We start from the raw sequence: 26,464 nt of genomic DNA on the forward strand, positions 1-26,464 counted from the left end.
CTGATTGACATGTAGCTCTCCACCTTTCCTAACACCACTTGTTGAAGAGACTTTTTCCCACTATATTCTTGCCTCCTTTGTCTAAGATTAGTTGTCCATAGGTATGTGAGTTGATTTCTGGATTCTCTATTCTGTTCTATAATGTCTGTTTTTGTGCCAGTACCATGGCATTTAATTGCTACAGGTTTGTAGTGTTATCTGAAGTCTTGGGAGGGTTATGCCTCCTGCTTTGCTCTTTTTCTTCAGGATGGCTTTGGCAATTCTGGGTCTTTTACCACCCTCTATAAATTTTAGGATTACTTATTCTAGTTCTATGAAAGGAAAGAATTTTTAAAGGCAGGGTGAAGGAGGGCAGTCACAGGGTGTGTGCACAGCTTGTGTGCAGTTCTCTCTCTGACTGGCTGATGGTGAGGTGACACAGTGGTGTCATGGAGGTTAACGTCATCAATCCCTGGGCTCCAACAGGCCTGGGGAGCCTGCGCTCATGGTCATCAAGTAATTCATGTCTTCCATTTGGTGGGGGTTTTAGCATCTGTAAAACAACTCGGGAATGTGCATCAGATACTGTTTTCTAGGTACTTCAGGGAGGAACCAAAGCAGAGGACATGGAATATACCACCTGCCCAAAGGCCAAGGGTAGAGGCTTCCTACCAAGGGAAATTTATAGGGAGGGGCAGAGCTATCTCTTTTGGACCTTACTCTGAATTGGGAGAAGGAATAATGCCAAGTTTCAAGAATGTCTCCTTTTGTTTCCTGAATGTCTCCTTTTGTTTATTTGGAAAGACGTGACCTATTTTGTTTTTGCAGGTAATGGTACATTAAAATAGAGTATATAAAGACTGCTAACCAAACTTCAACTTGAAAATCAAAATGACCCTTCCTTAAGTGTGTATGTATACATACTCTACTCTTTCCAGGTTTAAGTATATAATTAAAACAGGATTCAGAGTACTCTGGTGGCCAACGGGTTAAGGACTTGCCATCATCACTGCTGTGGTGCAAGTTCCATCCCTGGCCTGGGAACTTCTGCATGCTGCACGCACAGCCAAAAAAAAAAAAAAAAAAAAAAAAAAAAAATCATCACAGTATCTTAATAGAAGGCCCTATTAATTTATAGGTAAAAACACTGATGATACATTTTTCATATACCACGAAGTGGTATTTATAAATCAGCCCATTTTCCACACCCCTCACCATTGGCTTATAACCTCAGAGTAACTGAAGCGTGTGTTGCAATTTTGGTCTGGCCTAACTTTAGCAAAAAGCACATGAGAAGTTCCTTTATCCTTTTGTTACCCAGCAAGCAATCTTGTGCTGTGGTTCAGAGAGCCAAACCCTGATAGCTGACATTTGCAGTAAAGTAAGGGTTGATTTGGAGCTGCAGCGGCCATCCTATGCTGCAGCTGCAGCCTGTGCCACAACCACAGCAATGCCAGATCCAAGCTGCATCTGTGACCCAAGCCACAGCTTGCAGAAATGCCAGATACTTAACTCATTGAGTGATGTCAGAGATCAAAATCTCATCTTCATGGCAACTATGTCAGGTACTTATCCCACTGAACTACACTGGGAACTTCCCAGGCAAAGGTTTTTAAAGACAGTGTTAGGGGAGAGGGTTGTAGAATATATTATCAACTTGTGGACTTTCTTCTGCTTGGCTGATGGTGAGATAACAGAGAATCTCAACCTTCTGGTTCCAACCAGCCTGGGGTCTATGTACTTGTGCTCACATGTAGTCACCATCTACCACCTGGGAAAGTGTCTTAGTTTCTGCAGAACAACTCAAAGATCTGAACCAGATTGTTATCTATATCCCCTCAGGAGGAACTAGGAGTCCTGTGACTATTGACCTAATCATTAACTGCTTGAGCCTGCTCTTTGGAACTCAAGGAAGGCCTAGGAGGCTGAAGTCATTTTCCTACAAAGAAGAAGTGGGGAACGTGGAGTTTCCTGGTGGTCTACTGGCTAAGGATGTCACTGCTGTGGCTTGGGTTCAGTCCCTGGCCCTGGAACTTCTATATGCTGCAGGCATGGCCAGAAGCAAAGAAGAAATGGGAAGCACAGAAAGGCTTTTGTATCTGGCAGCCTCCTGCAGGGTCCTGCTTGGTTTGAATGTCCCCCTTTCTTCAATACCCCTCAATCTTGAGGGGAACAGGGGCAGGAAAGGAAAGGGAACACAGTTTTGGAAAGAAAGATTAATCATACACTCAGCAGGGAACTTGGTTTCATTTTCACTGCTTAATTCCACAGAGCTGTGGTGAATAACCAACCCACTTTGCTCTCCAGAGTGATGTGGCAGGGAGAGTGGTGGGAGGTTTGGGCTCAATAGACCTAGGTTTAAATCACTATCACTGGGCCTCCTTTTTCTCATCTGTAAATAGGACTGTTATTGGACCAAACTTGGGTCTGCTTGCCCACTGCAGCAAAGCCAATTTACTGACACCAGGTTATGGTGAAGGAAAGTACGGCATTCATTGCAGGGCAGCATGCAAGGAGAATGGGCTGCTTCTGTGCTCAAAAGACCCAAACAAAAAAAAAAAAAAAAAAAGGAGTTCCTGTCATGGCACAGTGGAAACGAACCGGACTAGGAACCATGAGGTTGTGGGTTTGATACCTGGCCTTGCTCAGTGGGTTAAGGATCCGGTGTTGCTGTGAGCTGTGGTATGGGTTGCAGATGCAGCTCAGATCTGGTGTTGCTGTGGCTGTGTAGTAGGCTGGCAGCTGTAGCTCTGATTAGACCCCTAGCATGGGAATCTCCACATGCTGTGGGTGCGGCCCTGAAAAGACAGAAAAAACCAAAAACCAAAAACAAACACAAACACCCTGATGGTCTTCAGGGAAGAATTTTTTTTTTTTTTTTGTCTTTTTAGGGATGTACCCTGGCAGGTGGAAGTTCCCAGGCTAAGGGTCAAATCGGAGCTACAGCTGCCCACCTATGTTTCAGCAACGGCAATACTGGATCCAAGCTGCATCTTCAACCTACATCAGAGGTCACAGCAATGCCAGATCCTTAACCCACTGAGCGAGGCCAGGAATTGAACCCGTGTCCTCATGGATACTAGTCAAATTCATTTCCGCTGAGCCACAAGGGGAACTCCTTCAGGGAAGAATTTTTAAAGGCAACGTTTGGGTGAGGGCTGCAGGGTGCATGACTTTCTTCTGATTGGTTGGTGGGGAGGTGACAGCGTGGTGCTCCAGGAATCTTCATCATCATCCTTCTGGTTCCAACCAGCCTGGGGTCAGTGCTAGTGTGTCCTCCTCCTGGATGGAGGTGGTCGTAGTTTCTGCAGAACAGCTCGAAGGTGTGTGTCAAATTGTGTGTATATGCCTTGAGGAGGAACTAGGGCTATTTTATTGCTGTACTATTGCCATAACTTTTCTTATTTAACTGCTTTTCCTTTGTTTCTGTGATCCCTCACTTTTCCTAATTTCTCTTGTTCTTTCTCTTTGGAACTCTGCGAAGGACTAGGAGAATAAAGTCTTTTTCTGCAAACAAGAAATGGAGACATGGAGAGGTCTTTGTATCCAGGAGGGGCTGCTGAGTACTGCTTGATTTTAGAGTCAATAACATTGCCCATGCAACAATGGTTTTGAGCCTCAAATAAGGTTATCTATACACTAAGTGTATCCTCTATACAGAGTGGCTGTTTTGTTAAGAGATGAGTGTGGGCTTTTCCATATTCATGAATTCTCTAGGAGCTTGGTTGCTAAGTCCAGAAAATGGGATTGGTTTGGGATTTCATTATTATTTTCACACTTCTATATTGATGTAGATTTTATTATTATTATTATTATTGTTATAGTGTCATCCACGTGACCTGTTTTTAAATAGGAAAAAAGCTTTGTCAAGGTAAAAAGTCCCATATCCAGACTCTAGAATTTTCCCCTAAAATAAGCGGTGTGAAGAATAGAAATATTAACAAAGAAGCTGATGACATTTCCTCTAAAGCGATGAAAGATTAGAAAGCTGCCACTTTTGGCTGGCTCAGGCCCTCCCCTTCCCAGCAGCATCATGGGATTAGGTGACCTCTCAAGGTTCCTTGTAGCTTGCGATTTTGTTTTTTGATGTCTGTTTAAAGATTATGCTAATACTGAAAATCCTTTGTACACAGTGGTGGTTAAAAATTCTGGCTCCTGACCTGAATCAATGCCTGGCCTGGTTTAAATTGTATACTTGAGCTTAACAGGACTCAAATGCTCATGTTTTATACAAGCCATTGGTTTTTCTTTTTTGCCTCAAAAAGATTTTTTTTGTTGTTATTGTATTTTGGACTAAAGCAAGAGAGAGAAGGTTGATTAAAAAAATGCATTCAGTTACAGAAGGATTTAGATTATTCTAATAACTAAGCTTAGTTTTTCATATTGTGGGTGAGAAAGATGGATGAACAATAATGTAGAGTGCAAAGACCCAGGAGGTAACTCCCCAGAAATATATCACTGGGGCAGCATGTTAATTTCAAATTGAACCCCAAGCATCTAATAAATAACTTGTTTAGTACTTTGGGAAGATGGACTCTGGAGCCAGCCTACTGGGGCTTGGCTACTATTTCTGCCTCTTATGGGCTCTGTGATCTTGGCAATATATTTAACCTATTTGTACCCTTCCTCATCTGCAAAATGGGGATAACAATAGTACTTACTTCTTAGAGTTGTTGGGAAGATTAAATGAGTTAATAAATGTAAAGTGGTTAGCACGGTGCCTGGAATACAATGTGTTCAATAATAGCAATTAATTCAAAAATCTTAAGGATTACCATGGTCTTTTATTTAAAACATTTTTTTTTGGCCGGGCCCACAGCACGTGGAAGTTCTTGCGCAAGGCTATAGCAGTGACAGGAATCACAGCAGTGACAATGCTGGATCCTCAACCCAGTAGGCCGATGGGGAACTTCAAAACAAACTTATTTTGTTTGCTTTTTATTTTTACTTCTTTACTTTTTATGAAGGAAAATTTTTAAAAATTAAAAAAATAGAGAGGTATAATAATCCTCCATGTATTCATTAGCAGTTATCCATTTATGAGCAATCTTGTTTTACCCTATTTTTGCCCATTCACTTCCCCTCCTTCTACTTGATTATTTTGACATAGATCTCATCCATCATATATTTCACCTTTAAATATTCCAGTATGTATCTCTAAAATAAAGGTATTGAAAGTTCCTGTTGTGGCTCAGGGGTAACGAGGCAGACTAGCATCCATGAGGATGTGTGTGGGTTCGATCCCTGGCCTCCCTCAGTGGGTTAATGATCTGGTGTTGCCTTGAACTGTGGTGTAGGTTGCAGACACGGCTCAGATCCCGTGTTGCTGTGGCTGTGGTGTAGGCCGGAAGGCCTGGGAACTTCCATATGCTGCAGGTGTGGCCCTAAAAAATAAATTTAAAAAATAAAATAAAGTAGCAAATTATGGCCCAATGTCTGTTTTACAAATAAAGTTATTGGAATGCCATGAAGGAGTCCAAAACATGCTATTAGGGCATAAAATTTTTTTTCTTTTCATGGTCACACCTTTGACATATGGAAGATTCCAGGCCAGGGGTCAAATAGAGCTGCACCTGCAACATATACCTCACCTTGAGGCGACGCTGGTTCCTTAAGCCACTGAGCGAGGCCAGGGATCAAACCCACATCCTCATGGATACTATGTTGGGTTCTTAGCCCAGTGAGCCACAGTGGGAATTCCGTGGCATAGAATTTATTTCAACTGAGGTCATTTGAGAATAGGCTTTTTTTCTGAACTCTTTTTATCTGCCTAAGAGCAGAACCTCCCAGAAAAACTCAGTTGTGATTAATCTCCCCAGGAATTCACAATCCTCCCTGACTGACTCTTTTCACAGATGGAAGAAGTTGGGGCCATATCTGCATAGTCTAAACTGACATTGTCATATAACTATGCCTGTTGTCTATTCTCCCCAGGGCCCATTTATCTTTCCTAAAAATCATTTGTTTTCCCATAAGTGCCCTCTTCCTCTTCTGGTGATTTGTTAAGTCCCAAGTTCTAATCGCCTTTCTGAGTCATGTTTTTCTGTGAACTCTTGTGTGTGTACATGAATAAAAATCTGTCTTTTCTCTCCCTGATTTGTTTTTTCGCCAGTTTAATTCACAGGCTCCAAGAACTGAATCTAAGAGGGTAGAGGAAAACTTTTCTTCCTCAACACCAGCTATGGTCCTTCACGTGCTCATTGTGTGTAACTACTTTTGTGCTACAGTGATGGATTTGAATACTTGTGACAGACTGTATGGTCCACAAACTTAAAATATTTACTGTCTGATGTTTTCCAACTCCTGCTCTCAAAGACAAAGAGACTCTCTCTTTTAAAAACATAACCACAATTCATTTTCACACCTAAAAACATTTATAATAATGTTATGAAATTTATAATGATATGTCACTATTAATAATTAATTAACCATATGTCAATATTAATACTATGGGAGTTCCCATATCCAGCTTTGTCACTGCTGTGGCTTAGGTCACTGCTGTGGCACGGGTTTGATCCCTGACCTCCATCAGTGAGTTAAGGATCTAGTGTTGCTCTGAGCTGTGGTGTAAGTCATTTCTGCAACTCAGAACAGGTGTTGCTGTGGCTGTGGTGTAGACTGGCAGCTGCATCTTCTATTGGACCCCTAGCCTGGGAACTTCATATGCCGCAGGTGCGGCCCTGCAATAATAATAAAAAGAATTATACGTGATAGGTGTTGGGGATGAGATAATTTACGTAAAGTTCCTGGCACATGGTTGTTGTTCAATAAGTGCTAACTGTTTATTATTGTTATTACTATTACCAGTGCGCATAAGTAAATCAGCAGTAAGTTCTTCTGGAATGGTAGTAGTACAAATATCATATCGGTTAGCCTTCCAACTAACTAACTAGAGACCTCTGCCTAGTAGCCTTGTGAAGCTTTATATGCTGGGGCAGGGGTGATTGTTTTCTCTTTAACTGAAAATATGTCCTTCTGCAATAGCTATGTGACTTCTGACAACCCTGGTCAACCATATGCCAAAAGGAAATTAAGCTGGTTGCTCTGAATATCTTTCCATTTCATGATGCTTGATAAGGATTTGCTAATAATTTTGACCTGGTAGAGAGTCAGTCAGTAGAAAATTAGAAATTTTAATGAGGATTGTTATTAGCTGTTCCTCACAAATAACGAAGCTGTAATCTAACTCAAGATTTCTTAGCAAAGCAATTCTCATTTCAATTCTCACAAGTAATTATTATTTGGTGTTTATATCACTTTGTACTTCTTAACTTTTTTTTTCAATTATCTTCTCCATTATTCTTTGGGAAAAAACCCCAGAAAACCCTTTGAGGCGTTTTAGTAGGTTGATCTTTATTTCACAGATGGGGGAATATGGGACAGTTCTTTAGAAAATATCAATGTATCGTGTAATGTTTACAAAGATAATGCAAAATTCTCTTTTAATGATTAAGCACAACCATTAAACAAGAAGTACACACACACACACACACACACACACACACACACACACACACACAGAAAAGATGCTCTTGGATTAATACTTGTAGTGTTCAGTGAATAAAAACAACCCTGCGTTTCTCCAGAAAGTTCACTTGTTGAATAAACCTGGATTAAAGGTGGTGATTCCATCATATCTGTGCTGGTTTCCTGCTTTCAGAATTCCCATTCTCCTCCTTGCCTTCTTCATCTACTCTTAGTTCAGTATATCAATAATTCAGTCAATTTCAGTTGCATACAACTATAAACATTTATTTGTTTTTGGTACATGTACCTGTGGGTTATCTGGGCTGGTTTGCTCTGTGGTTAAGGGTCAGTGTCTACCCAGGGTGTGCTTTTCTCATGGCAAAGGCCTAAGTGCAATAGCATAAGCTTAATGCATAAGCACATTTTGTTTTATTTTTTTAGATTTATTGGTATATGGTTGACTTACAATGTTGTGTTAGTTTCAGGTATATAGCAAAGTGAATCGGTTACACCTATATCTGCATCAATTCTTTTTCAGATTCTTTTCTCATATAGGTTATTACAGAATATTGACTAGAGTTCCCTGTGCTCTATAGTAGATCCTTAGTATCTATTCTTTTTTGTCTTTTTAGGGCTGCACCCACGGCATATGGAGGTTCCCAGGCTAGGGGGTCCATTCGGAGCTGTAGCTGCCAGCCTATGTCACAGCCACAGCAATGCCAAATCTGAGCTGAGTCTGCAACTTACACCACAGCTCATGACAACGCTGGATCCTTAACCCACTGAGACAGGCCAGGGATCGAGCCCACAATCTCATGGTTCTTAGTCGGATTTGTTTCTGCTGCACCATGACAGGAACTCCTATATTTAGTTTTTTAAGTAACCTCTATACAGTTCTCCATAGTGATCATAAGCACATTTCATTTCATTGCATTTTTAAATTTTATGGCTGCACCTGCAGAATATGGAAGTTGCCAGACCAAGTATTGAATCTGAGCCACAGCTGTGACTTAAATGCTACAGTTGTTGCAAGCCAGATCCTTTAACCCAGGGGGTGAATCCACACCTCTGCAATGACCCAAGCCTCTGCAGTTGGATTCTTAACCCATTACACCATAGTGGGAACTCCCATAAGCACATTTAAAATCTTTGCTGGTGGTGTGTCTCATTGGCCAAAGCAAGGCACATGGCTGTCCCAAAGGTGAGGAGCAGAGAAGCTTACTCCTCCCACCAAGAGGCCAGGGCAAGTGTTTGGATGTATTAATTTTTTTTTTGGCCTTTTGCCATTTTGCCATTTCTTGGGCTGCTCTCGTGGCATATGGAGGTTCCCAGGCTAGGGGTCGTATCAGAGCCACAGCCGCCGGCCTACGCCACAGCCATAGCAACACAGGATCTGAGCCACATCTGCAACCTACACCACAGCTCACAGCAATGCCGGATCCCCAACCCACTGAGCGAGACCAGGGATCGAACCTGAAACCTCATGGTTGCTAGTTGGATTCGTTAACCACTAAGCCACGATGGGAACTCCTGGATTTATTATTGATGGGAGATGAGGAACAGTAAAGTCCTGCAGATACAGACAGCATCTCTTTCCCTCTTGCCCATCTTCTCTGTCTTGCCTTTGGGAATGTAACGGAAACTGCAATATAAGGTCACATTCAGGTAAAGTCTCAGCAAATCTTGGTCCCCAAGGATGTGCCAGGTTGAAATGGAATATCTAAGGAAGCTAGCCAGTGATTTCCTGTGGATACTAGACTTACGGATAAAACTTTTTTTTTTTTTTTTTGGTCTTTTTAGGGCTGCATTTGCAGCATATGGAGGTTCGCAGGCTAGGGGTTGCATCAAAGCTACAGCTGCCAGCCTATGCCACAGCCACAGCAATGCAGGATCCAAGCCAGGTTTGCAACCTATACCACAGCTCATGGCAACACTAGATCGTTAACCCATTGAATGAGACTAGGGATCGAACCTGCGTCCTCATGGATACCAGTCAGTTTTTACCGCTAAGCCACAACGGGAACTCCTAAAACACTTTAATAATTTCCTATCCCTGTATTTTAGCCCTTTGCCATGTGACTTTGAAGATCTTCTTATCAAGAGGTAGAAGCTAGGCTGACTGGTAACTCACTTTGGCCAATGCCAGTCATCAAGGGGCTTTGCAGGCTTCTATTCTCTCCTTGCCAGCAGCCCGAGAACAAGCTGAGGCTAGTTTGTTGAAAGATGAGAAGACCATGTGGAGGACAGCTGAAGCCTCTCAGTTGTCTCTGCTGAATCTGCTGCTGACTAGCCAGTGCACGGCCAACCGGAAGCTGACTGCAGACTCTGGAGTGCACTCAGATCAACAAACTGGTTGACCTGTCCATGTATAGGAAAAAAACATGGTTGCTTATGTGTGTGTGGGGGGGGGGGGGCACTTGGGGCATGCAGAAGTTCCTGAGCCAGAGATCAAACCTTACCATAGCAGCGAGTGGAGCCACAGCAGTGACAACGCTGGATCCTTAATGCACTGAGCCACCAGGGAACTCCACGGCTGCTGTTTTGAGCCACTACATTTTGGGTAGCTTATTAGGCAGAAGTACTAATTTAAACACCCTGGAACTTCCCATCTTGGGCTGCCTTGTACCATAGTAGCATTTTCCCAGATCCTACAGATTCTTGGGGCAGACAAGAGATGATAAAACATTCTCTCATGCTTTCTCTCATTGCCCAAACCTTCATCCCCACCGTTTAGAAGATTTTTGAACCTGACTTTTCCAAGTAAGTGTGTGTAGTGGGTAGCTCTTTCTTTAGGAAGTTTATAAGATGCAAATTGATTTTGGAGAATGTGGTTACTGATATGATAAAAAGGAAAGGAAAGCACACAGTGTTTTCTGTACAAGCTGTCAGATGCATTCTGATTTCTGTAACAATTATAATTAATTTTAGCTGGGTAGAAAATCCATTTTCTTTGAGGAATCAGTGAAGTATAGAGAAATTTGTCAGTAACTTGTCTGGAATTTTAGTCTCCACAGAGGAGGCACAATAATTTTACGATGACAGCTAATATACAGAAAAACCAACCCAAGATAGCCAAAGCTATTTGGCACTATTGTGTATTTCTGGAAATATATGATAATGGGGTTGAAATCCAATAAGAAGGTAAAAGTCCTGATAGCAAAGCTCTATTTTTCTCTCCCCTATTTTATCAGCTCTAGAATACAATATAAAAAGAGAAATGTAAAGATGTAAGAGTTGTGACTAATAGTTCAAATTTTTACACTTATCAAACATCCTTAAGGGCATGAGCTTTGGGGCTTGAGGAAACTATCTCTTTATGAAAGTGTTTCAAGAAGGGAGACTGCTTCCAGGGCCCGAGAATGGGTTCTTGTCTAACACTCAGAAAAGAATTGTCTGAGGAGTCACACGTGCTGACAAAGCAAAAGACTTTATTGGGAAGGGTGCCTGGGTGGGGAGCAGCAGGCTGAGGGAACCCAGGAGGACTACTTTATCATGCGGCTCCCAGTCTCAGGTTTTATGGGACTGAGGTTAGTTTCCAGGTTGACTCTGGCCAGTTGTCTTGCTTGGCCCAGATTTGGTCTGGCTCAGGGTCCTTCCTGGTGGCACACGGACCTCTCAGCCAAGATGGATTCCAGGGCCAAGGATTCTGGGAGGTTGGCCATCTCCTCCCTCCCACGAGCCTCTCCCAAATGCTCCTGGTTTGCCTTCAAGGCCTCATCAGGGCTTCCTGCTGTGAGACAACTCCTGCGAATCATTATAGGGCCTGGCTAGGGTGGGAGGTTTTGTTCAACATTCCCTAACAAAAATATTAGGGGGAATGCTCAGTGTTTGTTGTTCATCTATAATTCCCCTGTAAATTTTCTATGGTTTAGTATTCTGTTACCAATATTTTTCTGCTCATAACTCTAATAGACCAACCTTCACGTTTGTGGATATGTGTCACTAGTTAATTTTTTTGCTGTAATATTGTAGTTGGACTCTAGTGCTGGTTTTAATAAGTTTACCAAAGCAATGGGGAATGTATCGCTATGTGAAATCTGTGCAAAATAAGAGACATAACAAAATGTTCCACATTGTTTGGATTTGCACAGATAAACCTATTAATATACTTGGAAAAAGTTTCTCAGATGTGATGGTGGATTTGTACTTTTTTTAAAAAACTTTAAAATTTTTTATTAAATTATACAATACTTGCAATATTGTGCCAATTTCTGCTGTACAGCTAAGTGACTCACTCATACATATATATGCATTCTTTTTCTTTATATTATTTTTCATTATGGTCTATCCCAGGAGATTGGTTAAAGTACTCTATGCTATGCAGTAGGGCCTTATTTTTTGTCCATTCTAAATGTAATAGTTTGGATCTACTAACCCCAAATTCTCAGTCCATCCCACTCCCTCCTCCCACTCTCTTCCCTCTTGGCAACTACAAGGCTGTTCTCTATGTTTGTGAGTCTGTTTCAGTTCTGTAGATAGGTTCATTTGTGCTATATTTTAGATTCTACATATAAATGATATAGTATGGTATACGTCTTTCTCATTCTGATTTACCTCCCTTAGTAAGAGAATCTCTAGTTGTATCCATGTTGCTGCAAATGGCATTATTACATTCATTTTTATGACTGAGTAGTGTTACATTGTGTATATGTACCACATCTTCTTAATCCAGTCATCTGTTGATGGGCATTTGGGTTGTTTTCAGGTCTTGGCTATTGTGAATAGTGCTGCTGGGAACTTAGGGGTGCATATATCTTTTTGAACTGTAGTTTTGTCCAGATATATGTCCAGGAGTGGGATTGCTGGATCATATGGTAGTTCTATATTTAGTTTTCTGAGGAACCTCCATACTGCTTTCCATAGTGGTTGTACCAATTTACATTCCCACCAACCATGAAGGAGGCTTCCCTTTTCTCCACACCCTCCCCAGCATTTGTAATTTGTAGACTTATTAATGGTGGCCATTCCGACTGACTGGTGTGAATTGGTACCTCACTGTAGGTTTGATTTGCATTTCTCTCATAATTAGTGCTGTTGAGCATCTTTTCATATACCTAATGGTCATCCACATATCTTCAGAGAAATGTCTGTTTACGTCTTCTGCCCATTTTTCAATTGGACTGTTTGTCTTTTTGTTATAGAGTTGTATGGGTTGTTTATATGTTTTGGAGATTAAGCCCTTGTTGGTTGCATTGTTTGAAACTATTTTCTCCCATTCTGTAGGTTGTCTTTTTATATTTTATGGAATTAATCTTCAACAAAGGAGGCAAGAATATAAAATAGGATTTGCACTGTTCCATTCACACTTCAGCTCACATCCCTGCTGGAGGGCAGAGCTGTTAATTCTTTGTAACATCAGAGTCTGGCATATATAAGCACCGAATAAATGCATCACCAGTCATTTGGGGGCTACCAGGGGGTCAGCTTCCAGTAAGCCTCTCTGTAAGGGCCTATGGTAAGAGGAAGGATCCAGGCCTTCTTTGTCTGTTGACCTTTGCTTGTAAGTTTTGCCAAGATAAACTTGGCACTAAAGTATTTCATGTGATACATCGAAAAATTCTTCTGGAGCCCTGGAGCTTGACAGCCAGTTGATCACTGAAAAACTCTATTTGCATGATAGTCTCTTTTTAAATGACTCATTAAGGGGAGAAACTAAGTATTTCTCCCAAGAATGTGAATGCATCAATTTTTGCATTTTGTTCATTATTTTATCTCCAGCATCTAGCACAGGACCTGACACACAGGTCAGGTAAATACCTAAGTAAACATCTGTTCAAAGAGGGAAAAGAAATTTGAAGAAGATAGAGACCAAGAGAATTTAGGCAAATTCTTATTTAGGCAAATTTGAAGAAGAATTCTTTCAAATTCTTATTGCCAGCTGAAGAATCCCTGAACTGCTACCTCTTCCTTAGATTCCGTGGCAGGAGATGACCGCCTTGGGAAAAATCATTACTAATCAGTTATAAAGATAAGTGTGTTCTATAGTTCCTTTCACTTTTCCTTTATCTGAATCCTTGCCCTCCCGGTTTTCCTACACTCAGGTCAATTTCAACCCCAGCTCCAATATGAGGTCTTTTATGATTACTCTTCTCAAGATTTCCCAGATCAGATTTGCCTGTGGGACCATATGAATTTGATATGCCTGTTGTGCAAACAGGCGGAGATAATCTTGTCGGCAGTTTTATAAATGTGGATGGCGTCAGATGAGAGCGCTGCACCACAGTTGCCCTTTTGAGTCACTGGTATTTGGTTGGTGATGACAGTCATAGGAATGGATGAAATCATTCAGGGAGAAATGGGTAGAATAAGAAGAGGCAAGGAGTTCCCATCGTGGCGCAGCGGAAACGAATCCAGCCAGTAACCATGAGGTTGCAGGTTTGATCCCTATCGTCTCTTAGTGGGTTAAGGATCTGGTGTTGCTGTGACCTGTGGTGTAGGTTGCAGATGTGGCTCTGATCTGGTGTTGCTATGGCTGTGGTGTAGGCCGGCAGCTGTAGCTCTGATTTGACCCCTAGCCTGGGAGCCTCCATATGCTGCAAGTGCAGCACTAAAAAAAGCAAAAAAAAAAAAAAAAAAAAAAAAGGCAAGCAGCACTTCTCAAACTTGAATGTGCACATAAAGCATTTAGTAATCCTGTTCAAGTGCAGATTCTAATTCAGAAGACCTTGAGCAAAGCCCAAGATTTTGAATTTCCATCAAATTCCAGAGGATGGTGAGGCTGCTGGTTCACAGACCACGCTTGGTGTCCTGTGGCCAAGATACTTGTAATGGGGGCATGATTAAAGTTGTCTATTGGAGTTCCCTGGTGGCTCAATAGGTTAAGGATCTGGCATGGTCATTGCTGTGGCTTGGGTGGCTGCTGTGGTGCAGGTTTGATCACTGGCTTGCGAGCTTCTGTGTGTATCGAGTGTGGCCAAAAAAAAAAAAAAAAAAAAAAGAAAGAAAAGAAAGTTGTCTGTTGACCGTCCAGAGTTTTTGGAACTGAGGTTCAAGCCAATAGAAGCCCGGGCCTAGAACAATTATGCTGTCACTTCAAACCATTGATGAGAACCCCATAGATGTGCTAAACCTTCTCCATGAAATCTAGCTGTAACATTTAGATAATTTTGTGTATCTATTTTTTATTAAGAATTCTTCTTGTAGAGAAATATCTCACAGACCATACAATACACTGTTAAATTCGTCCAGACTGACCTAGATGAGTTGTCACCCACCAACACCGTCCTCTGTTTCATTCTGACATGTGTGTGCACATGAGCATTCTAGTGGTTACCTGATAGGTAATGATAGTTAACCTGTCATTTTATCATGCTTTCCTCATCTTGTTTAAGCCCCATGTGCAGGAAAAGGGGGAATCAAACCAGTGGTACCTTTGGTTCTTTTTCCTGTACTCTCAGACATCTTCCCTTGGGTGTTTCTTTCACAGGACCCTTAGTAAAATATGTCCAAAATGGAACTGATTAACTTTCTACCCAAGCCATCCCCTTTAAACATTTAGATAATTTTAGAGGTAGAAATTCTTTGTATCATATCCTACTTAGACAAATAGTCTTCAAAATAGGAGGCTTTTGGCTCTTTAAAAGTAGACTTTCCGTCATATCCTTAAAAAACTTCCCAGAGCCCTTGAAATAGTGCATTGTATACAATAAGAGTTCAATAAATGAATGCTTTATTAAATGATTATTTCTTAGCAGCTTTGAACAAATTTTTAAAAATAGTCTCAAATTTGAACATTTTCCTTATTGGACATTAGGAGACTCAGAACTAATAAAAATTTGCATTTGTAATAAAAATATATTGGGCGGTGAAGCAAGTTTGGTTTAGATTTCAAACATATTATAATTAAGACATACCAAAAAGTGTAAAGCATAATATTAACTTATACTTTTGTACTTCCCATCCAGTTTAATTAAAAAATAAAAGTTGTTTTTAAGTGAGTACTTAATCTTTCTTTGTGTGTAAAAACTGGGACTTCCAGTATAAATTGTGAAATGAATCAGCAATTAGGAGGAAAAGCCTATTTGCTTCTATATTTAATCTTTTGGAAATTAAGGTATAGTTGATGCACAATTTGTGATTTAAGCTTTAGGGGTACAACATAATAATTCACAATTTTTAAAGGTTATACTCCATTTATAGTTATTACAAATTATTGGTTATATACCCTGTGTCATATGATATATCCCAGTAGCTTATTATAAATATAATATTTTGTACCTATTAATTTCTTCTTCTTTTTTTTTTTTTTTTTTTTTTTTTGTCTTTTGTCTTTTTAGGGCCGCACCCATGGCATATGGAGGTTCTCAGGCTAGGAGTCAATTCAGATCTGTAGCTGCCAGCCTACACCACAGCCACAGCAATGCGGGTGTCTGCGACCCACACCACAACTCACTGCAATGCTGGATCCCTAATCCACTGAGTGAGGCCAGGGCTTGAACCCTTGACCTCATGAATACCAGTTGGGTTTGTTAATCACGGAGTCACGATGGGAACTCCTGTACCTCTGAATTTCTTATCCCTGTATTTCTCCCCACCTATGTTGGTAACCACTAGTTTGTTCTCTGTATCTGTATATCTGCCTCTTTTTTTGGCTCTATTTACTACTTTGTTATATTTTTTAGATTCCACATTTAAGTGATATCATACAGTATTTGTCTTTCTCTGTCTGACTTATTTCACTAAGCATAATACCCTCCAGGTCTATAAGTGTTGTTGCAAATGGCAAAATGCTCTTTTTTATGGCCAAATATTATTCCATTGTGTGTGTGTGTGTATATCTTCCTTAGCCATTCATGTGTTCCCTTATATTTAATTTTATTTATTTATTTATTTTTGTATTTTAGGGCCACACCTGGGGCATATGGAGGTTCCCAGGCTAGGCGTCGAATCAGAGCTGTAGCCGCTGGCCTGCACCACAGGCACAGCAATGCTAGGTCTGAGCTGCATCTGCAAACTACACCACAATGCAGTTACTTATGGCAATGTCAGATCCTTAACCCACTGAGCGAGGTCAGGAATCGAATCTGCGTCCTCATGGATGCTAGTCAGACTCATTTCTGCTGAGCCATGATGGGAACTCCTCTATATATTTAATTTTAAAGATGAGTAACTTACTTATTTTTGAGCCATTTATTGCTTCTGTAAAAGTAATACTTATACATTTTTAAAGTCAAATAATACAGAGGAAAACAAGGACCTAAAACTCAACAATTCAGAGAAAAACTTAGATGACATTGTTTCAGATATTTTTTATGCATAGAACTCATGTGGAAATATGTACAGATTTTTCACAAAGAGGTTCATACCATTCATTCTATTGTCCAAGTTTTTTTTAATCCTTCCTACTCTACAGTGTGTAACAAGCGTCTTCCCATTTAAAGAAGAGAAAGATCTACTTCAATTTCATAGCTGCATACATTTTCATTTTCTTGTCTCATGCTATACTTAAAAAGACCCTTACTTATGGATATTTAGGTTTCTAATTTTTTCCCGTTGTAATCAGTATGTTGCTGAACATTCTGGTGCATACTTTTTTTTTTTTTTAATCTTTTAGAACATTTTCTTGGATAAAATCTTAAAAATGTGTATGGATTGTGCCACTGGCTGAATTTCCCACTCTTTGTATATATACTCTTTACCAGGCAACTTTTCAGCATTCTCTTATTGTGGGCAGGGTGTAATGTCCCCCCTTGGGCCCAGACGGCTGGCTTTGACCAATGGGATGTCAGAAATCTGATAGGCGATTTTGCAATAGAGCTTCTGCCATTGCCATAGGAAGGACATTCCTAGCTAGCCTGCCAGTTCCAGAAGGACAGTTCAATAAATCAGAGCCACCCACCCAGCCCACAAACACTTGGGTGAACCCAGCTAGATCAGCAGAACCACACAGCCAGCCTACAGACATGTGAACCCTAACGGCTGTGTACACCAGTGAGGACTTGTAGTTGTTTGTTATTCAGCACTAATGTGGCAACAGACAACTGACTTAGCTTTTTTTTTTTTTTTTTTTTTTTTTAATACTTACATTGATGTGTAGTCTTTTAAGCCCTGATATATTTTTTTCTGGATATTTTTTCAAGGTGATAAATGCAGTTTAGCTAAGTGTTCATGTTCATCCATTATAATTAGATACAAGTGAAAGAACAAAACAAACAAACAAGCAAAAACCTCCTTGATAGTTTCTAGATCACATTCCCACCTTGGCCTTTAGCACTTACCCTAGTGACTTAATTTCATAAGTATGAAAATCTTTTCAAAAACAAATGGGGAGTTCTCTTGTGGCACAGGGGGTTAAGGATCTGGCATTGTGACTGCAGCTGGCTTGGGTTCATGCTGTGGCATGGGTTTGATCTATGGCCTGGGAAATTCCATGTGCCCTGGGTATGGTCAAAATAATAATAATAATAACAACAATAAGGATAATGAGTAATCAGTTGTTCAATTACAGAAAGAAGATGGAAAATTTATTTATTTATTTTATGTTTTTTTTTTTTTTTTTTAATCTGCCCATAGCATGTAGAAGTTCCCTGGCCTGGGATCAAACCTATGCCACAGCAGCCACCCAAACTGCTGCAGTGACAACGCTGGATTTTTTTTTTTTTTTTTGGCTATTTCTTGGACCCCTCCCACAGCATATGGAGATTCCCAGGCTAGGGGTCTAATTGGAGCCGTAGCCACCAGCCTACACCAGAGCCACAGCAACTCGGGATCAAAGCCGCATCCGCAACCTACACCACAGCTCACGGCAACGCTGGATCGTTAACCCACTGAGCAAGGGCAGGGACCGAACCCGCAACCTCATGGTTCCTAGTCGGATTCGTTAACCACTGCGCCACGACGGGAACTCCTATTTATTTTATCTTTAAGGGCCATACCTGTGGCATATGGAGGTTCCCAGGCTGGGGATCAAATAGAAGCTACTGCTGCCGGCCTACACCACAGCCACAACAACACAGGATCCGAGCTGCATCTGCAGCCCACACCACAGCTCACAGCAATGCTGGATCCTTAACCCACTGAGCTAGGCTAGGATTGAAACCTACATCCTCATGGATAGATAGTTGGGTTCTTTAACCACTGAGCCACAATGGGAACGTCAGAAAATGGAAAATTTAAATTACTGAACACAGGAAAAATGAACAATGGGTGAATCAAATTTATTTTAAAAGTTGGCTTAAAATATTGCTAATTTTGGAGTTCCTGTCATGTCTCAGCGGTTAACAAACCTGACTAGCATCCATGAGGACGCGGGTTTGATCCCTGGCCTCACTCAGTGGGTTAAGGATCTGGCATTGCCGTGAGCTGTGGTGTAGGTTGCAGATGTGGCTTGGATCCTGCGTTGCTGTGGCTCTGGTGTAGGCTGGCAGCTACAGCTCCTATTCAACCCCTAGCCTGGGAATCTCCATATGCCATGGGTGTGGCCCTAAAAGCCAAAAAGCCAAAATGCCAATATATATATATATATATATATTGCTAATTTTCTTATGTCTTTGAGTCTTATCAATGCTTATAAATGCTGCGTGATTAGCTTCTGACCACAGTGAACATTATTCTAAGTAAATCTAAATCTGTGACTCGGCCTTGTTTTTCTGGCCCTGTGCCCGTGGCTTCACATTAATATTTATGCTGTTTCACTTTAGACTTTGAAATGAGATCGTTAGTTCCTGTAAGTTAAGCAGGGTTGAATTTTGTTGCCTATTATCCTTGGAATCCACAGATAATCCCCAAGCCTCATTTGAGTGATTGCCACCTTTGTTTTCCGTACCAAGCCTTCCACTTAGAATTGTAATAAAGGAGTAAGATGGATGTTTTAATGTTCTACCTCCTTGCTCCGTCTCAATTGCATCACTGTTCGACTGTCTTGATTCTTTTAGACCAGCAGGTCTGCTTCCTGACTTCTTTACCTTCCCATCCAGTTGGGGTCCCATCACCCATCTTTTCAACCCCATTCCTCCCATCACCAGTGCCCCCATCTGTTGATCTTTCCACTGCATCTACCATGCCAACACCAAGACAGGGCAGCCCAACCTCCACAGGAGGACCTACTGTTCCCCTTGGTCCTGGCTCCACACCTATGCCTAGTGGTGTGGCCAGATGACAGTTGTGGGGAGAAAATGGCCATCATGGGAGTGGATGTTCCTCTACTTTCTTTGTTCCTCATTGTCATTGCTCCTGACTTTCTTCTTCCCATCTACCCACTATACTGGCCTCAGTTATTTTTCTCAAATACAATCACATTTCTCCCCAGATTAAAAACATCCACTGGATCGCTTCTGCCTATAAATTTGGGGCATGACATCCGAGACCTTTCACCATCTGTTGGACACCTGCTTTCCAGGTTCATCTTCTGCAGAGGTGGTGGGGAACAGAGGAGGCCAAGAAGCAGCAGAAGGTGACTGGGAGCTAGAAGGAGCTGGAGGGGCAGCCAGGGAAGAATTGGCTGTCAGTCAAGGCCAGGTGAGTGTGACAATTCATGAGATACCAGGCAGGTACCATGTTCCAGGGGGCTCCACTCTGGAGGAATGGATTTGTAAGTGGAAAGAGGGGTTGAAGGCTGAATTTCTCCTAAAGCAGAGCCAAAGATGGAAGTTTGTGTGAAGTCGGTTGATTCAAAAATATCCCAGGGAGCAAGGGTGCAGGATGGAGAAATCAAATAGGAAAAGAGGGAAGCCAATACAAAGATACATCATTGAGCTGGACCAGTGCTAAAGACTTTACCAGGAGCCTTATGAAATGCAGCTAAGAATTGTTTCCTTGGAAGGGGGGGTGGGAATGTAAGGGGGAGCATTTACTCATTGCCAGACAGACATGCTCAAGGTGGTGTTAACTTCCCTGTACATCTGGATCAAGAATGCATGAATTCCAAGTGATTTGGAAGATGTCCTGGGTTAGCCTTAAAGGAATCCCTGGGCAGAAAGCAAGAGATATTCAATGTTGCTTAAGGCAAGGTACAGCCCAGTTTTCCAGGGACAAAGGAGGTCAAAGTCTGCAGGGCACTAGTAACTGCAGCCTTGGCTACATGAAGAGGTGGGGTTAAGAAGATTCTGAAATGTGCAGTAGAAGCATCTGATTCAGGAGGTGACAGGATGTGACAGAGTCATCAAGGAAAACCCACTTGAGACTTTGAGAAGTCAGGCTGGACCCTGTCAAGGCCTCTGCTCAGAACCTTGCTGTAGCCCTGTTGTAGTCACATGTTAAGAACCAAAGTCCTCACAGCTGCCCACAAGGACCTGATGCGAAATTTCCCCCCTTTACCTCTTCCATCTTCTCTCCCTTCACTCCTTTCCCACTACACTGGTCTCCTTGCTGAAGTGTTAATGTGCTCCTGCCTCAGGACATTTGCCTGGGCTCCTCCAGAAGCACTCTTCCACCAGCAGTATTAAGTTCCTGCAGGCCTGGCCCTCTCTTCCTCAGTGTCACAGTCACTTTCAAAGAGGCTCAACCTGATCACCTGTTAGAAATGCCACCCTAAAAAAAAAAAAAAAAAAAAAAAGGAGTTCCCATTGTGGTGCAGTGGTTAACGAATCCGACTAGGAACCATGCGGTTGCGGGTTCAGTCCCTGCCCTTGCTCGGTGGGTTAACCATCTGGCGTTGCCGTGAGCTGTGGTATAGTTTGCAGACGCGGCTCGGATCCCGCGTTGCTGTGGCTCTGGCGTAGGCCGGTGGCCACAGCTCCGATTCAACCCCTAGCCTGGGAACCTCCATATGCCGCAGAAGCGGCCCAAAGAAATAGCAAAAAAAAAAAAAAAAAAAAGAAAAAAAAGAAATGCCACCCTCTTATACTCCTTAACACTCATCACCTAACACACTGTAAAAGATTTCCTTCCTAGAGTTCCTGATGTGGCACAGAATCCGACTAGGAACCATGAGGTTGCAGGTTTGGTCCCTGGCCTCTCTCAGTGGGTTAAGGATCTGGCATTGCCGTGAGTTGTGGTGTATGTTGCAGATACGGCTCAGATCTGGGGTTGCTATGGCTGTGGCGAAGGCCAGCAGCTGTAGCTCCGATTGAACCCCTAGCCTGGGAACCTCCATATAGGTTGTGGCCCTAAAAGGCAAAACGAACAGACAAGAAAGATTTTCTTCCTGCTTAAATTTATCATTTATTTTTCCTTCTCCCTCTACAGCAGACAAGTTCCACCAGGGCTTGTATCTTTGACTGGTTTGTTGGTAACTGTATTTCAAGTACCTGAAAGAGTGACTGGCACATACAGGTGCTCAAAAAAAAAAATTAATTTTTGAGTAGGAAGATGAAATAGCAACACTGTCCAGTGCCACTGAACTCTGCCTTTTGGAAAGGGCTCACAGCTCTTCCTTTCTGTGTGTTTGTGGGTCCACACAGATGTAATCCAGCCAATAGGAACACCAGCTGGCTTGTTGCTAGGAGCAGGGGCAGAGATGGGCTAGAATTTTACTTTGACCTTTCTAATACTGAAATTCAAGCCAAGCAGGGGTGAAAACCAATCAATTTGTTTTTTGTAACAGATTTACACATGAGGAACCACAGCTGAGAGGGTTTTCTTTTTTTTTTTTTTTTTTTTTTTGGCTGCACCTACAGCATATGAAGTTCTCAGGCTAGAGATTGAACCCAAGCCACAGCAGTGACAACTTCAGATCCTTAAACCACTGTACCACCAGGGAACTCCTGAGAGGCTTTGAAAAGAAGGCAAAATCTGTCCCAGAAAGGAAAATAATCATGATTGTGATCTATTTGATAATGATATATTTATATGATGCCATAACTTACCATGTATCATCCTAGCATTATAATAGTCATTTGCAGTGGGTAGAGATTAAGGTTTCCACCTTAGAAAGAAAAGTTTATCAATATATTTGTACTTTTTAAAAAATACTGAGGTGGAGTTCCCATCGTGGCGCAGTGGAAACAAATCTGACTAGGAACCATGAGGTTGCGGGTTTGATCTCTGACCTCGCTCAGTGTGTTAAGGATCTGGCATTGCCATGATCTGGGGTGTAGGTTGCCAATGCAGCTCAGATCCTGCGTTGCTATGGCTATGGCGTAGGCCAGCAGCTGTAGCTCTGATTGGACCCCTAGCTTGGGAACTTCCATATGCCACAGGTGTGGCCCAAAAAAAGCAAGCAAGCAACCAACCAAAAAAAACGAACAAAACAAAACAAAACAAAAATCCCCCCAAAACAAAAAAACCAAAAACCACACTCTTTGAAACATAAATTGCAGCAATATCTGTTTGGATCCATCTCCTAGAGCAATGAAGATAAAAACAAAAGTAAACAAATGAGACCTAATTAAACCTAAAACCTTTTGCACAGTGAAGGAAACCATAAACCAAATGAAAAGACAATCCACAGAATGGGAGACAGTATTTGCAAATGACATAATCAACAAGGGATTAATCTCCAAAATATATAAACAGCTCATGCAGCTATCGAAAAAATAAATAACCCAATAAAAAAGCGGCAGAAGATCTAAATAGACATTTTTCAAAAGAAGACATACAGATGGCCAGTAGGTCCATGAAAAGATGCTCAGCATTGCTAATTATTAGAGAAATGCAAATCAAAACTACAATGAGGTATCACCTCACACCAGTCAGAATGGCCATCATCAAAAAACAAACAATAAATGCTGAAGAGGGTGTGGCGAAAAGGGAAGCCTCCTCTACTATTGGTGGGAATGTAAGTTGGTATGACTGTTGCTGAATAGAAATGAGATAGAATTTTGGGTGAAGGTGAAAAAAATAGCTTTTATTGCTTTGCCAGGCAAAGGAGGTCACAGTAGGCTAATGCCTTAAAGGCTATTCCCACCCTTGGAGAAAAATCGCCGGTAGTTTTATAGTCTGAAAGGGGAAAAACAGGGTTTCACATGAGAATGAGGCTTGGGACAAACATGCGTTCTTCTTTCTTTCGGGGAATATTAGTCATTGAAGCTGGGGTCAGGAGATCACAGCATGATCTTGGTGGTGGTCTTCTGGGTTGCGGCATCTTGATTTTCCTAGAATAACAATACTTGTGAAAGGGCATATTGATCAGCAATTAGAACAACCTAGGAAATTTACTAAAAAACATAGCTGCTTAGCATAATCTTTAACTCATAGGCAATTGTGCTAAGAGCACCTAATCTTTAGCTCATAGGCGATTGTGTTTAGGGTGCGATTGTGTTTAGAGAAACATAAGAAAGGGCTCCAAATTATCCAGTTGTAACTATTCGTTTCTGAGCTCTTCATTTCTAAAAGCAGCTTAGAGAATATAACTTTCCTCTTAGGTGTATAAGATGCCTGCATCATTATGTGTATCCCTTGAGGGGGAACCAGAATCCTGCCCCAATCCTGCACTATTGATTCTTTTGTGTGTGTGTGTGTGTCTTTTTGCCTTTTCTAAAGCCGCTTTCTGCAGTACATGGAGTCCCCTGGCTAGGGGTCGAATCGGAGCTGTAGAGCCTACACCAGAGCCACAGCAACGCAGGATCTGAGCCAAGCCGTGTCTGTGACCTACACCATAACTCACAGCTACGCCAGATCCTCAACCCACTGAGCAAGGCCAGGGAAAACCTGCAACTCCATGGTTCCTAGTCGGATTCTTTAACCACTGCACCACGAAGGGAACTCTGTGCACTATTGATTCTTGACTGCTCCTCCCTTGCCTCTGCATCCCCTCCCTGCCCTGATTAGTAACTGTCTGAACCTGCTCCTTGGAACTCAGAAGGCCATGGAGGCTGAATGAAGCCCATTTCCTAAAAATAAGAAATAGGGGACATGGAAAGCCTTTTGTGTCCAGGAGCATCACAGCGCCCTGCTCAGTTTCACCACCATGGAGAACAGTATGGAGGTTCCTCAAAAAAGAAGAAAATTATAGTTGCCATATGATCCAGCAATCCCACTCCTGGGCATATACGCAGAGAAAACCGTAATTCAGAAAGATATATGTACCCCAGTGTTCATTGCAGCACCATTTACAACAGCCAAGACATAGAAGCAACCTAAATGTCCATTGACAGAGGACTAGATAAAGGATATGTGGTACATGTATGCAACAAAATATTACTCAGCCGTAAAAAAGAATAAAATAATGCCATTTATAGGAACATAGATGGGCCTAGAGATTATCATACTAAGTGAAGTAAGTCAGACAGAGAAAAACAAATATATGACATCATTTATATGTAGAATCTAAAAAAATCATACAAGTGAACTTATTTACAAAACAGGAACAGACTCACAGACTTAGAAAACCAATTTATGGTTACCAAAAGGGAAAGGTGGGGGAGGGATAAATTAGGAGTTAGGGATTAACATATACACATTACTACTGTATATAAAATAGATAATCAACAGGACCTACTATATAGTACAAGGAAATCTACTCAATATTCTGTAATAACCTATATGGGAAAAGAATTTGAAAAAGAATATATATATATATGTGTGTATATATATATATATAAAACTGAATCCCTTTCTGTATACCTGAAACTAATATAACATTGTAAATCAACTATATACCAATATGAAATAAAAATTAAAAAATAAAATATTGCAAATGTTAAAGTTGAAACATAGCTGTGCAGCTAATTTGGCTAATATCAATGAGTTCTGTAGATGGACGAGGTGAACATGAAGTTGATTTGTTCATTGGAACATCCTGGTAATTGGTAGGTGAAATTCGAGATTGTCTTTCCCTCTTATTCCTCTTTTTGTGATAATGATACATCATATACTGATATTTGATATACAATTATTTCTAAGTAATGATAAAAGAAATTAAAAAATAATGTATAATTCAGGGGCATTTAGTATATTCACAAATGTTGCACAACCATTGCCTCTATCTAGTTCCAAAACATGTTCATCCCCCCATAAGGCAACACCATACTCATTATGCAGTCTCTATTATCCCCTCCCCACAGTCCCTAGCAACCTTGAATCTGCTTTCTGTCTCTATGAATTTACTTATTCTCAATATTTCATGTAAATGGAGTCACACAGTATGAGAAATTTTGTGTCTGGCTACTTTGTACATAGCATAATGTTTTACAGATCCCTTAGGTTGTAGCGTGTATCGGCATTTCACTCCTGATACTATTCCAATATCTGGTATACTGTGTTTGTTTATCCACTCATCATCCAAAGGACATTTGGCTTGTTTCTGCCTTTTGGCTTTTGTGAAGAGCTCTATGCAAATATTTGTACACAGATTTCTGTTTGCACACCTGGTTTCAGTTCTTTGGGATATATACCTAAGAGTTCAATTTACATTTATTTTTATCCACTTTATATCTATTTCCAGTAAGACACAAATATTTTTTTTTGAAGTGGCATTAGATTTATTAGCTAGGTTGGATATTAGATAGTGTTAAGAAAATGACAGTGATAATATGAGAAAGCAAAAATTTTCAAATGAAAATATGTAAACCACAGGTTCCCCACAGTTGCTATAACTTGATTGATAACTGGACTCCAAGGTACCTGGCAGGTGTCAAAGGCTTTTCTAAGTAAGAAATGAAACACAGAAGTAAAACATTTACACAAGCCATGAAACTTAAAAGACTGGTTTGGTTACATAGAAATGAAGAACTTCTGTGTAATAAAAGGGAAACAAAGTTAAAAGGATAACTAGGAAATTTGAGGGAACTATTTGCAATATTGGTAACAAAAAGGTCAATATCTATAATATGTAAACAGCACTGACAAATCATTAAAAACACAACACAGTCATTAAAAATACAACACATTAGCCCTCTTGAAAAAATAAATATCTGGAGGTAGGGAGGAGAGTCTAATAGATAGGAAAAAAATTTAAAAAGACAGATAACAGTATTGACGAGGATGTGGAGCAATGGTAAAACTGTTATTGGGAGTATATGTTGCTAAACCTTTCTTACAGGGCAAGCTGAGGGCATGGTATTGGTGACAGATCTATAGATTGATATAGATGAATGACATGGATTAAGGAGCTTAGAAGTAGATCCTTTGACAAAAGAGCAAAGGCAATTCAGTAGAGAAAGGATAATCTTTTTAACAAACCGTGCTGGAATAATTAGAA

General features: G+C 41.0%; 1 long non-coding RNA gene across 2 annotated transcripts in view; it reads left to right on the plus strand.

Moving 5' to 3' along the window:
* LOC106505556 (uncharacterized) overlaps nt 1–26,464 on the plus strand; it is a 492,239-nt gene that overhangs the window by 4,692 nt on the left and 461,083 nt on the right. Inside the window, exon 3 of one of the 2 annotated variants that reach the window (XR_014822527.1) lies at nt 1,822–3,500. The exons of the other annotated variant lie outside the window; for it this stretch is intronic. This is a non-coding gene — a long non-coding RNA (uncharacterized LOC106505556). Of the gene's footprint in view, nt 1–1,821; nt 3,501–26,464 lie in introns of those variants that run through there. 2 annotated transcript variants of the gene reach the window in all.

The sequence above is a fragment of the Sus scrofa genome, chromosome 13 (assembly GCF_054392235.1).
Source record: "Sus scrofa isolate SSC_HxYL_T2T_F1_AM1 chromosome 13, Sscrofa_HxYL_maternal_Yorkshire_Landrace_v2.0, whole genome shotgun sequence".
Taxonomy (NCBI): domain Eukaryota; kingdom Metazoa; phylum Chordata; class Mammalia; order Artiodactyla; family Suidae; genus Sus; species Sus scrofa.